This window comes from Eschrichtius robustus, unplaced genomic scaffold (assembly GCF_028021215.1).
Source record: "Eschrichtius robustus isolate mEscRob2 unplaced genomic scaffold, mEscRob2.pri scaffold_703, whole genome shotgun sequence".
NCBI lineage: Eukaryota > Metazoa > Chordata > Mammalia > Artiodactyla > Eschrichtiidae > Eschrichtius > Eschrichtius robustus.
Window position 1 is genome coordinate 80,001 of NW_027175579.1, and position 9,831 is coordinate 89,831.

Sequence of the window (9,831 nt, forward strand, 5' to 3'; positions counted from 1 at the left end):
AAGCCCTCCCGCGAAGGCGAGGGGCTCTGCCCACGTGCTCTGGCAGTCGCCACCGTGGCGACTGCACGCTTGGGAGGGGCAGCGGCTGGGGGGTCCGGTACCCCAAGGCTCCCTCTCGGATCGCTAGAGAAGGCTTTCTCACCGAGGGTGCATCATCCCCCACCCATCGTCTCCCCTTTGGGCCCGCGGAGGCGCTCCACAAGCCGCCCAGTCCACGAATGGGCGGGGTGGGGGGGGTCTGCGGTATGGGTAAGCACACGGCCCACAGGAGCGCTCGCGGCCACAGCCGGGGGCACAACCTCAGCCGCCCCCCGGCCCAACACGATCCCCCCAACAGCACAGCCGTTGGGGGACGACCGCGACGAGGCGGCACCCGGCCCCCCACCGAGGGGGGGAAACAGAGGCACGCCTCCCTTACCGTCTCGACCCCCCCCCAAGAGAGCCACTCAGGGGACACACCACCGCGGTGGGGACCCGAGGAGCACGCTGGGAAAAGGGAACGACACCACCGCTCGGCCTCGGGCACCTGAGGGACAACCTGGAGCGCTCCAGGGGCACCACCGACGGCCAAGCAAGGCACGCTCACGCGCCAGCAGGGGCGCGCAGCGCAGCGGCGGGACGGCCCCCCCCAACGACGCGGGGAGGACCGCTCGCGAGGCACACGCCAAGGAGGCGAAGCGAGAGTGTCTGCTGCGTCCGAGGACCACGGACCCGCCCGCGCCATGAGGCAGGGGGCGGGAGACCGAGGGTCAGGGCCGGAGACCACCACCCCTGCCTTCCCCCACACCCCTCGACAGGCCGGGAGGGTGTGAAAAGAGAGGCGAGGGGCCCGCGGACAGAACGAGAAGAGCGGTCCCGTTCGCCAGGAACGTCCGTCCCTCGTCTAGCGCGACTTAGGTCCGGCCCAGGAGAGCGCGACATCACCACATCGATCAGTCAATCCAGCGAGCCAGGGGCCAGAAAGCCCCGAAGGGGAGGGGCACGGTGAGGACCATCATCCGAGGAGCCTGCTTCAGCCTCACCGGCAGCCGCAGCCCCAGCCCCCCCCCCTACCACCTCCTTTTCTTTCTCTCAGGCAACACTGGCCGACGACCCCGCCAGGAGAACGCCTGACACGTGGCACGGAGCCTGCGGGGTGGGGCCGTCTCAGCCACCACCGGGTGCCTGCGGCGGGGGGTGGGAGTCACACGGGGTGGAAGACCCACGCGCCACCTAGCCCCGCCGCCCTCGGGTGAGCCAGAGACCGGAGGCGGCACCGCGGGCCGGGTCAGCCGGGCGCACACACGAGAGCCGGCGCGCAGGCCCAGGCGGGCGGCTCAAGCGGCAAGGGCCGGTTCGGGTGCCAGGAGGCAGTCCCAAGCCCAGAGCCCTGCATGCGTCCGGAGTCCCCAAGTCCTCAGCGACAGACGCCAAGGAAGACCGTGTCAGCACCTACCTGGTGGCAAAAAAGGCCCATTTCGGGCGAAAAAAATCACGACGCCCGGCAGCGGGGCCCATCCACGAATCGCAGGGGTGGTCCCCGGGACCTCGGTCCCGCCACCTGTCCCCAACACTTCCCCATCCACACCAGTCCCGGAGCTCTCGGGGCCATCTGGTCGACCCGAGGAGCGTGGTGGCAAAGTGGGGGCGGGGCGGGGCGGGGCGGGGCGGGGCGGGGCGGGGCGGGAGGGGCGGGAAAACGTGGGAGAGGCAGCGAGCGGGCCGGGGTCGCCCTCCCCAGTTCGCCCGCGCGGGCAGGTACCGGTCCCTCCGAGTCTCCGGGCGAGGACTTGGTTAGAGAAAAAGAAATATCCCACTCGGCCGCCTCCGACGAGCGGGCCCCACGAGGGACCGCGCCCGGGCCCAGGCCGCCCTATCCGGGCCACCCAGTAAGGCTCGGGCCGGTCCCCACCCCCCGGCCGGGACTCGCGGTGGAGGAGGGGGCGGGGCAGGGTGAGAAAAAGTCGCGTCCGCCGACCGGGAACCCACGTGGGCACGCTGAAGGGCCGGGTGCGCCCTCCCCGGCCACCCGCGCGAGCAGGGCCCGGTCCGTCCACGTCCCCAGACCCAGGGGGACTTGAAAACATTTTCCCAGGGAGGCGCCTCCCAGGCGACCGGAGCCCACGAGGGACCGCACCCGTGTTGGCCCTTGCCGGTCTCTCCGGGTCACCCCTCGCGGCCCAGGCCGGTCCCCACCTCTGGAGTCCGACTCGGAAAAACATCGGTCAGAAAGAATCCGACCACCGGGACCCACGCGCGCCCTCCACCGGCCTAAACGCACGGGCCCGGGCCGGTCCCCACCTCCGGAGCGGGGCGCTGTGGGGACCCGGGGAGGGAGGGGGTCGGGGAACGAACACTCCGAAGGGTGAGCCAGGAGAAGGCCCGACCGCCCATCCACAGGCGCTCCGGAGGGCGCGAAAGACCCTCTCCCTTCCCACCGCGGCGGCCCGGCCCAGGTCGGGTCGGATGGCCGGGTCGGTCCCCGCGGCCGGAGGGGCGCGGGCGGATGCTGGTCGACCAAGCCAGGCGGCCCCTCAAACCGGCTCGAGAGCGCGGCGACGGTCCCACCCTCACAGACCTGCACGCCCAATCTCAAGCGACAGCAGGAGGCGCCCACGCCTGGGCGCCACCGGGACAGTCGCCACCAGCGTCGCCTGGCTCCCGGAAATCTGCCTCGGGCCCGGCGGCCGAGTCACAGCCCTCACGAAGGTCGCCGGAGCTCCAGAGACAAGGGACAATATAAAAGCGGCCGCCAGGTGGCTCCTGACAACCGGCTCCAACGTCCCCGGGCCGGATCCCGGTCGCCGGCCGGCCACCGAGGACGCTGCAGCGCCGCCGGGCCGCCCAAACGCCCGAGCTCAGCCCGGGGCGAGGCGGCGGGCGTCTGGCGCGGCCCCGAGGCGTCCGTCTCGGAGCTAGCCCCCGGGTCGGCACGACACGGCGCGACCCCGGCAGCAGACGGGGTGGGGGGGCGGGGGAAGCCGGGAAGATGTCGCCGGGAGGCTGCCTCGGAGGAGACGCGCTCCCCACGCGATTCCTGGGCGGGGGGAAATCCCACGGAGACGCCGGCGGTGCCCGGGGAGGCTGGCACGGGCTGCCCAGAGGGGCACGAGCAAGATCCCCGGCTGCCCGGACGGAGGGAGGGAGGGAGGAAGGGAAGGCGGGGACTGGCAAACCGAAACCAGGCCAGCGCTCAGAGAACAACGCAGGAATGCATCCTTTCTCGAACGGAGGAGGTCTTTCGGAAGCAGACACGCAAAGCCCAGAAGCTAGAAAGGAAAGGAAGGATACACTCTGACCCCCACACAAGTGGAAATAAACATCTATCTGTGCCTAGACGGCGACAAAGTCCAAAGACAACACATGGGTGCGTGGGTGGGGGGAAAATGCACTTGCGGTCACGAGAACATGGATTTCAAAATGGACTGACCACAACCACGGGCGGGGGTGGGGGGGGGGGTGAGGCAGGCGGGGGTTGGGGGAATGCGGGCGGGTGGGGGTGGGGGGGCAGGGGGCGAGGGTGGAGTCCATAGCCATCCACTAAAGAAGCTGAGTTCCGGTACATCTACACAATGCAACACTCTGAGCGCGAGCGGGTGCGTGTGCGTGGGGGTGGGGGTGTGTGTGTGTGGAGTGCGGTAAGTATCGACAACCAACCGTAGTCCCACCAAGACCACACCAAACCATACCAGCAAAGAAGTCAAGCTGTAGAACTACTCTGGCCTTGAAAACAAAGGAAAAAGCACGCACGGATAACATACATACACGTATTACCTATGCTCGTGGCGCACGTATACATGGACCTATAAAGGCCTAGGACAAGCCCAAGCATATCCCGTAAGGGGAGCCTATCCAAAACAGACCGAGGCCTCACACAATTCAGCCTCCAGAAAACAAGCAACCCAGTGAGAAAAGTGGGCAGGAGGCCCGAACAGAACATGTTCATTAATTAGGAGAAAAAAAAAAAAAAGAAAGGAAAGAAAACAACATTTTTTAGTAAAAAAAACAAAGCAAAACGGAAACACAACAACAAAACAAACAAAAATGAAACACAAAACATTTTTTTAGTTAAGAAAAATAAATGGGGAACCAAAGAAGCGCACGCATTTCTCTTGACAAAGATATTCGGACAGGCCCAGGATCTGGAGTTGCGACAGCAAGTTCGTAAAGGCAGAAAAAGTGGCTCCTGATCGCACACGTATTTTTCAAGCTGAGAGAGACCACCACCACCGTGGCATGCTGGAGGACTCAGAGATGTCACCTGGCGGGTGACAGAATGGCTCTCCGACAAAAGACAGCAGTATGGAAAACAGTACGGAAGTCCCTCAAAACACTGCACACAAAACTACCATGCGACCCAGTAACTCCACTAAGTGCCCACGGAGGGGGTGAAGAAGACATGTAACATGTCTATCTGTATCAACACCCACACCTATGTAGCTATAGGTACGGACACACTGTTAGCGCTCTCTGTGTCCGTACGTGTATATCTATGAGGAGAGAGAGAGAGAGAGAGAGAGAGAGAGAGGGAGAGAGAGGGAGAGAGAGGGAGAGAGAGGGAGAGAGAGGGAGAGAGAGAGAAACAGAGAGACAAAGAGTGGACAGTCACGTGAGTGCAATAGGTAAGGGAGATTAAGGCAACAAACAAACTCCCAACAGTGGTTTTGTAAGTCAACAATCAAGATTTCGATATCATGATGTCATCAAGCACCAGCACTTCTAAAGGGGCACAACGACACACAGGGCTCACTGGGCAGGGCAGTTCAGGACCCTAAAATGACCCTGAAAGCTGAAGCTCAAAAAAGCAATCTTGTTCACCTCCACGGGGGAAAAATACCGTTGTCCCACGACATTCAAAAATCGTACCAAAAGGGGGGGAAAAATAAAAAATCGTATCAAAACATTTAAAAACTCTCTTACTCACTCACCATTTAAAAGGTAGAGAATATAAAAAGAGCCAAACTACGATTTATTTAGTGGACTGTCATGGAAAGCATCGACATGAAAGCATCTGATTCATTTTGTAAAATCCTAGGAACAGCAGTTTTCAACAGTGCTCGCCTTCTTGGCGTGGTATCTTTTCTACCTCTGGATAAGCAGTCCTATTTTTTGTTTGTTTTTCTGTTTGTTTGTTTGTTGTTCCCCTAACTGAAGATCAGCCTCCAACACGATAACCCTTTGTGCTCTGTGGGTCCAGAACTATCTCTCGAAGTGCTTTTCTGAATGGGAACGTTTTCACCAACGTCATCGCCTGGAGACATCTTCAGCCTGTCCTCCCCCCCCTCCCCCCTCCCCCCTCCTCCTTTTTCTTCTTTGTATTCTTCAGCTCTCCTTGCGCTGGTCTCTCACACGGTGACAGTGTTGTCCTAGGCATGCTCAGGTGTCTCCTAACCCCATCCAAGTGGACTTCCAGTGTCATCATTTTGGGTTTCTTAGCCGCACTTTCGTCGTCCTCGGGCAATTCTTTCTTTTTATTTTCCACGGACGGGGGAGACCGGGGCTGGGGACAACACCACGACACACTGCGTGTGACCCGGAAAACAGACACATACACACCAGGCAATCACCGACAGGCTCTGAAAGAGGATCGGTCACTGGACACGGGGCACGCACGTTTGTTATTTGTGGAGTCATTGCAGACTGAACAGGCAGCAGCAAACTTTGGACTTCACGCAGCTACCGTTCATCAATTGTGGAAACTGACATTCGAAACACGTAGTTAGGCTCTTGGTGCGATTTCACCTAGTCATTGAAATGTGTACACACTGGAACCATGGAAAGTGAGACACCTCTCTCCCCCTCTCTCTCTCTCTCTCTCTCTCTCTCTCTCTCTCTCTCCCCCTCCTTCCCTCCCTCCCTCCCTCCCTCCCTCACCTCATTTCTACCAAAGGTCGCCAAATGAAGACTCGTTTGTTTCCAAACCAAGTTTCCTTTCACTCAATTGGGTGGGAGCTTTCCCTAAGGATTGCATGGGAAGGTGTTATCCTCATTCGTTTTAGCAGTTTTCCTTAGAACTAGAAAATTAGAATTCTGCTGAACGATGAACATGCACCTCGCTTAAGTTTCTGCTAGGAAATCCATGCACCATGTTGATCGAATGAAAAGGAAAAGGATTTTTAGCAAGGTTTTTTTCTCCACTTCAGATGAATTTTACAGGGCGGGGAGGGGGGAGGCGAGGGGGGTCTCTGGTGTTTTTTTTTTAATTTTTAAAAAATTTTTATTCTTGGCTGTGTTGGGTCTTCGTTTCTGTGCAAGGGCCTTCTCCAGTTGCGGCAAGCGGGGGCCACTCTTCATCACGGTACGCGGGCCTCTTCACTATCGCGGCCTCTCTTGTTGCAGAGCACAGGCTCCAGACGCGCAGGCTCAGTAATTGTGGCTCACGGGCCTAGTTGCTCCGCGACATGTGGGATCTTCCCAGACCAGGGCCCGAACCCGTGTCCCCTGCATCAGCAGGCAGATTCTCAACCACTGCGCCACCAGGAAAGCCCAGGGTCTCTGTTTTTAATTTAAGGTCCTCTGAAACGTCAGTATGTGTTCGTGAACATACTCATGTGTACTATATTCCTCCATCCAATCGTCAGTCATCTGGCAGAAGGAGAGCCTCATCACCGGCAAACAACATTCCGACCCTTAATGAGAAAATATTTTTCTGGTGCTTTCGCCAAAAAATGCAAAGCCCCTTATTTAAGCTAATGACATTAAAAAGAAATCCTTAGTACCTAGGAACAGAACAAAGTGAAAGAAACACAATGCACAGACTTGGGGGAAGAAAGAAAGAAAGAGAGAGAGAGAGAGAGAGAGAGAGAGAAGAGAAGAGAAGAGAAGAAAAGAAAAGAAAGAAAGAAAGAAAGAAAGAGAAAAGAAAGAAAGAAAGAAAGAGAAAAAGAGAAAAAGAGAAAGAAAGAAAGAAAGAAAGAAAGAAAGAAAGAAAGAAAGAAAGAAAGAAAGAAAGAAAGAAAGAAAGAAAGAAAGAAAAAGAAAGAAAGAAAGAGAAAATCTCTCAACCTAAAAGTTTTTGTAACAAACGGACAATCTGTGATTTGGTAAGTAAAATATATTTCTGGAACGTAAAGTTCTTTGAGACAAGAATGGAGAAGAAAACAAGAAAAAGACAATCAGAATTCAGAACCCTTAGAAACCTGAATCGGTCATGAACAGGAACTAGGAAGCCACGGTGAACGGGGTCCGTGACACCAGTGTTTCTGGACCGGCAAATGGATGATTCCATTCCATCATGTCTAGAAGCATACATTTTCACACAGCGTCACTTTTTCAAAATTTCTTTCCCCCAAAGTGATGCCAGAGGTGTGGAGTCATACATCGAAACATCTTTAGTTTTACAGTTAGTTTTAGTTTTACAGTTCCTTCTGTAATAAAGAGAGAGAAGTAGGTCCACTGAGACTTGTTGAGCCAAGAACGTTTCCATAGGTTATCTTTGGAAACGATCTAGACGTTCCACGAATTCCCCATCATTCCACTTACGCCAACTCTAAAGTTTCTAAAGTGACCCCAAAGGTCTGGGAGAAACTCTTTTTAAGTAGACATACATACCACAACACATAACCTTTCTTAAGGAGTTCCTCCACCTAGAGCTATCGAAATCACTTGTTCTAAATCCCATGACGATGAGATGACCCGTGAACATCTCCTGAGACTTTAGACGACGTCAGCCATCACCCCCCAAGTTCTTTTTCTTGCTGACGAATTCGGTTCACTCCCGTGAACTTATTGGATTTGGGGTCGACGTAGATAGAAGAAAAGGTTGACCTCGAATGCTGATCACGCTAAAGACCTGCCTAGTTTCATAAAACCCATCCCTTGACCTTGGCTATATCTCGGCTGAAGGGTTCATCCTAGATCACGTGAACTTGCAAAAACCTTCGGGCGGGTCCCTTTCTAGTGGACTGAATTCGGGAGTGCTTCCTTCTAAGCCAGTTCAAGAGAGCTCTTTCACAAGTTAACTGTGGCACTCGGATCCGTACGTAGACACAGGCCAGCTCTAGGAGGGAGCTACAGACATACCCGTTACCGGGCCCTTTCCAGATTCTTGCACAGCAGTACCATAGAAATGAAGATCGCTTCCACAAGACTCTAAGGCTAACAAGGCAAAACGTTTTAATGAAAAGACATAGCTTGTACACAAGGGAGAAGGCGGTGTGCGGGGTGGGGGTGGGGGGTGGGGATGTGGGGGCGGGGGGGGGGGGGCGAGAGACAGCTCCCCGAGTCGCTTTGATCACGGAAGGGAGAGTCTGTCTCGGGATCACTGATCATTTCCGGAAATCCTCCAAATTCTTGGATCAGCAGCAGCTGGTTCCACGGTGGCTACCTATGGGGAAGAGCAAGCGCTTCCACGAGGCGAAAGAAGCGCAGGAGGATTTTCTGCAAGAAAGCACAGGAACAGATAAGGGTTAAATGTATAGTTGAGCTTCCTGTCTCGTGACAACTAGGTACAGTCGTGGGTGTCAACAGAGGTAACGTTAACCTTTTACTCCCGCGAACCTCTTTTGTGTGTGTGTGGGGGGGGTGTGTGTGGGGGGGGTGTGGGGGGGTGTGGGGGGGGGTGTGTGTGTGTGCGTGTGCGTGTGTAAGGTCCGGGTTATTGCTCAACACCCCTCATGTCATATCCCCTTGCGATGAGGTCACCCTGAGTCAGGAGTGTGCGTATCTCCGTGATGCATCTGAAAGGCACGTGTCAAGTCAACCCAAGGGAATAGTCAACTGCACCTCAAACAGTGTCTGAGCTTGCGATAGACACACCTGTCTTTCTCCAGTTTTGTCATCTCGACCGTCACCTTTGGACATTGTGGGGATGGCGCAGGCCGAGCCAGAATATCCACCATGTCTTTAAATATCAGTGAGTCTCAAGGGTGTGTGCGACCTTCACCCAGGAAGAGTGCGCCCTGATGAGCAAATTCCAGGGGACGCTGTCTAGAGCTGTGCTGCTGGAGGACCTCAGTTATCTGGTGTCCATGGGTGAGTCTGTCCACAGCCATTTATCTGATAAAAGATTACCCAGAGGAGCTTTGCGTATTCTGCCCCCCACCACGCCGATGCCTATACACTTACAGAGCATCCACATCTGCCTGAAGGGGATGTGCTTCTTTCTTTCTTTCTTTCTTTTTAATTTTTTTTTTTTTTTCAGGATCCCACCAGGATGGACAATTTCTGGCCACAATCACACGTCTTCCTTTCTGCTCCATATCTAACACTCAGAACAGTGCAGGACACTCACCTCATGGCACGCCTGCATCCAGTGGATGGATCAACGTGATAGGTAGTTCCTAACCAGCTCCTCTGCTCTTGAAACCGTGGCAGAGTGTGGCACAACAGTCGTCGTCATAGCAGACATTTTCCCTTTAAAAGAGAGTTCATGAGGATGGGGGGGTGGGGTTGGGGGGTGGGGTGGGGGGTGGTTGGCCTTCCGAGGGAGCTGATGTTATTGAATATGTTTTTCTGAAAATAATGTTCGATCCACTATGGAACAATGGATTCACCCTCGTTAGAAAAACAAAGGATTTCACAGTCTGTTTCTGGTCTGGGGCCTGAGCATCAGCAGACAGTTCCTGAATACCTGAGCCCAAAGTCAGCGTCCCTCCTGCTCTGGGGAAGGGCTGGGAGTACTTCCCCGTGCTCAGGACGCCCTTCCCCGTGGTGCTGCTCTTTAACGTTCGTTCGCCTCGCTCCTCCTCCTGACGTGAACCTGAAGACCACACGCAGGTTCCAACGCAGGGCTCCAAATCCAGGTCCATGTTTCCCACGAAACAAGTTATCGGCTGCACCAATCAGATGTGCTTTCACAGCTGGAGCAGGAGGAGAGATGAGGAGGATGCAAGAGGATTTCCCAGAGTCCTG